We start from the raw sequence: 4,587 nt of genomic DNA, 5'->3' as shown, positions 1-4,587 counted from the left end.
CTCATACACACTGACAGGGACTCACACACTCAGTCACATATGCTGACATGGACTCTCACACACTTGTTCACACACTGACATGGACTCACACACACACACTCAGATGGACTCACACACTCACACATGCTGACATGGACTCACACACTCACACACGCTGGCATGGACTCACACACACACTGACATGGACTCACACACACTCACACACAACAACATGGACTCACATACACTCACACATGTCGACATGGACTCACACATACTGACATGGACTCACACACGCTCTCTCATACCCACTGACATGGACTCACATACTCACTCACATATGCTGACATGGACTCTCACACACTTGTTCACACTCTGACATGGACTCACGCATATTCACTCACACACTGACATGGACTCACACATACTCACATACGCTAATATGGACTCACACCCACTCACACACGCTGACATGGACTCACACACACACACACACTGACATGGACTCACACACTACACACTCACAGGTCACTCACACATGGTTGTGCACTCACCAGCACACACACACTCACACCCCATTACTCACACATAGCTACACACTGTCACTCACACACGTGTACACACTCAGAGTTATTCATGCATATATCTCGTCAGACACATTCACACTTACAGTTATTTACATATATTCGCACTCACACCCACTCTCACCTGCTCAGTTATGCACATGGTCACACTCTCAGGCCTGTCCCACAGAATCACACTGTTGTTCACACGTCATGCTCTTATACCCTCACTCTCATGGATGCTTACTGGCTCGTTCACATACATTCCATCATGCTACTTAGGCACTTTTCCTGGGTGTCTGCTCTCTGAAAGCTCGCTGGCTGCCCCGTAGGCAGGCTGGGGGGCTGCCCTAGCACAGAAGGTTCAGCTGTTGTAAGCGCTGGCTCCCTTGGCCCCAGGGCAGCCCTGGTGCCCGGCCCGCCTGATGCACCGTGCCCAGAATAGGGAAGATAAAAGCCGAAGCCAGCCCCTGATCACCCGAGTGTCTATCGTGAGCGTGGCGCTGTCCATGGAGCCTTATAGCACGTGACAGCCAGCCATCTCGGGATCGCTCTTCTTGCTGTCCCACGCTCAAAGGGGTACCAGACCCCACCTGGAGCCAATCGTGAACCTGGGCAGGCCTTCCCCCTGGCCAGGAGATGGGTTGCCAGCCCAGCTCCCATGGCATCCACACTAGGAAGTGGAGTCCTGAGTGGTGGGTAGCACCTTCTGAAAGCCTGTGGCCTCCTCTACCCCACATATTCAAGCTGGGTCCCCTCCCCCCCGGAGTGTGGTGGGCTCCCTGGAGTGTAGCCCAGTGGCACGTCCTTCTTTCCCAGGCCCGAGGCCCCAGGCTCTAGAGCCAGAGGAGATGGGGCAGGCTGCTGATCCAGCCTTCCTTGGCGGCCCTTACAGGAGCCTCCCTTGGGCAAGGGGTATGCTCCAGCTGATAGGAAACCTTCAGTTATGGGTCAGCCTCTCAGCAGACAGGTGTCGGCAGTTGTGGGGCGATAGTGGGGAAGAAATGGATGCTGAAATGGGGAGGGGAGAGCCTTACCTGTGCAGGACTGGGAGGGGCTGAGGAGAAGAGCTAAGACTCCCTTGGGACTGTGTCACTGCCTTCCTTCAGAGACCAGGGGACATATTGATCGTTCATTTTACTGATGGCTGCTGCCCACATGGGCACATGAGCCCCATCTTGTGAAGTCCATTCTGCTCGCAGAACTCAGAACTGGTTTCCTTGTTTAGACAGTTACACGGGTCTCCCTCTCCCCGTGCTATGCCTAGGCCACCTGTTTGCTGGGGTTGCCCTTGAACACTGAAGGGGAAGAAACAGGTTGAGGGGAGAAAATCAACAGCAGGGAACACCCAGCACCACCCCTTTGCCTCTTTCCCAGGGGTACTGCCAAGGGGTAGCCTAGGCCAGAGTTGGCTGTGCCACATGCTTTTGTGATGAGGCCCACTGTGGTCAAAGTCAGCTGGCCAAGAGCAAGGTATGTGGCCTTCAGGAGAGCTGAAGGCACTGAGCCACAGCCCCACAGGGTGTCATGAAAATCCCGTCTCTAGCAAATGGCAATCCCGAAATTGCTAATGAGCCAGGAGAGGGCGTGGTCCCCTTTCTGTGGTTCAAAATACTTGGTCCCTAGCCTGTGGCCCTGAGGCCAAGAGGGAAGTCTCAGATCTGGGAGTGAGGGAGCCTGGGTACCAGGGAAATTTTCCCAGTGTCACTGATGGCCTTTGTTTGATCATTGGCTAGCCCCTCTTGGCTTCTCCATCCATACAGAGATGGACAGGGAGAGCTTCTCAAGAAAGTTCTTCCCTACATTAGGCCCTGCGTTCTGTACTGAAAATGAGTAGGGGGCCGTCCCAGGGAGGCCAGGGCTGGGGCTGGGCATGTAGGGGGGAATGTGTCTGGCTTAGTGGCACAGCCCTCCTTGCTTCCTCCACCCTCCCCTGGGCTTTTCAGCCCCACACCTCGTACCCACTATGCTCTTGGCCTCTCCTGCCCCCTCAGGAGCCTCAGGCCTTGGTCGGTGCCCCTCACTCTTATATTGTCAATGGATGCCTGTCAGCTGTTGACTCCTGGGACCATCTCAAAAGCACTGTTAGCCCAAGAAACAAAGCCAAGAGCAAGAGGCCCACCCTCAAGCCCATCTCCCTCCAGCCTTCGCACATGCACTGTCCCTCTTCCCACTGGCCACCCCGTTGTCACCTGCCTCCAACGCCTCCCCCTGCCTCCCCCATCTCCTCCACTGCCCGGATACTTTCTCTCCCAGGTCCTAGGCCACCTGTCACCACACCCCTCCTCCTAGGCCCAGCAGCGGCTGCCCCTCCCCTGCCTGGTTTCTGTCCTGCCACTTTTGGTGTGGCTATCACAGCTGCCTCTGGGGACAGCAATCCCTCAGCCCAGCATTGAAGTGGGGAACTTCTGGCTGGGCCCCAGGGCCCTCTCTTTTCTGACTGCTCACTTTCTCCCTGGCTGATGTCACACTCTTCCTCCCCTACTCCTCCAAGGCCTTGGGGGGCCACCCTCGTGCTGGGGCCTCCCAGGTCAGAGGTCACCTGCAGCCCTGTGCAGGTCCTAAGCCCTGGAACCATACTGGGAGCTTGTTTGGAAACAAGGACGTTGCGGATGTGATCAAGTTAAGGATCTTGACATGGGGTTATGATTCTGGAGTATCTGGGCAGGTGTCCTCATGAGAGGGAGGCAGACACAGAGCAGAAAGCTGTGTGAAGACAGAGGCAGAGACTGGAGTGGCAGCCACAAGCCAAGGGATGACTGGAGCCACCAGAGGCTGGGAGGGACAGGAAGGGGAGCCTCCCCTAGAGTTTTTGGAGGAAGCACGGCCCTGCCGACACCTTGATTTTGGATTTGTGGCCTCCAGAGCTGGGAGGGAATCGATCTCTGTTCGAAGCCACCCGCTTGTGGTCCTTTGTTACAGCGTCCCGGGGAAATTCATACCAGTCCCTAACCTGGCCCCTGAGGAGACCCGCGCCCCGCACACGCCTGCCTGCAGCACCCTCCCTCTGGTCGTCTCGGGTGCTCGGCCTCAGTGGACTGTACCCCAGAGGTNCCTGGGCTCTCTAGGGCTGCAGTGGCTCCAAGCCACCCTGGCGACGGCACCCTGCCCCGCGTGCCCAGAGGGGAAGTGGCCGGAGCCTACGGGGATGGGGCCTGGAGACCACAGGGGGGAGCAGAAGTGAGTGAACACCGCCCCCCAAGTTCTCAAATCAGCCCCTCCAGCCGCCCGTTCAGGCCCTTCAAGGAGGGGTTGTCCTTCTGAGGTGCCCCACCCCCGTCCCCAGCCGTGGTCTACGGACGGATGCCTGGCTGGCTGCCCCTTCAACAAGCCCTAACTTGTCTAAAACCAAGCAGTGGGTTCGGCTTAGGCTCCAGCTGGGCCCCACCACATCCAGAAGGCACCTGACCTGCGGTAAGTACTTGGAAATGTCCCTCACCCCAGCCCCCTGTCACTGGGTCCACCGCTTGGCAGCCACTTCTTTCACAAGACAGCCCTCCCTGAGAGAGCCGCTCCCGGGACTTTCATTGCCCCGTGTGTACATGTGCAAGTGTGCGTGTGCGTGCACGCGTGTACTCACGTGTGCCTGCCTCGGCTCACTCCCGGGCTTGGGCTTTTCCTCTGAGCTGCACCCCCACCCCCACGGTGCCTGGGGTGCTCTCCCCCTACAGGTTGTGTTCCTTGCGGCCCCTTCCTCTTTCTCCAGGGGCCTCAGACATGGGGGGGTCCCACACTCCCACACTTCCATCCTGCCCACCCCCTTCCTGTGGACCCACGTTCAATCTGTCCCCAAGTCCAGGGCTGGAACCCGGCCCCTCCTTCCATCTTTCCTGCTGCTTTTCCGGCGTGGCTGAGGCTTTCTACCCCAGTGCCTCCGAGCCCGGGCAGGCGCTCCCAGCTCAGGGTGCACCACCGCAGCCCTCTGCAGCTTTGCCACCTGGGGCGCCCTGTGACCTCAGCCAGGCGCGAAGCTTCATGAGGAGGGCACTCTGCATGGCCTAACAGTGCATGGGGCTGGCAGCTGGTGGCTGGCACGGATGGCCTT

The sequence above is a fragment of the Crocuta crocuta genome, unplaced genomic scaffold, assembly GCF_008692635.1.
Source record: "Crocuta crocuta isolate KB4526 unplaced genomic scaffold, BGI_CrCroc_1.0 scaffold978, whole genome shotgun sequence".
NCBI lineage: Eukaryota > Metazoa > Chordata > Mammalia > Carnivora > Hyaenidae > Crocuta > Crocuta crocuta.
This window is presented reverse-complemented; position numbering follows the sequence as displayed.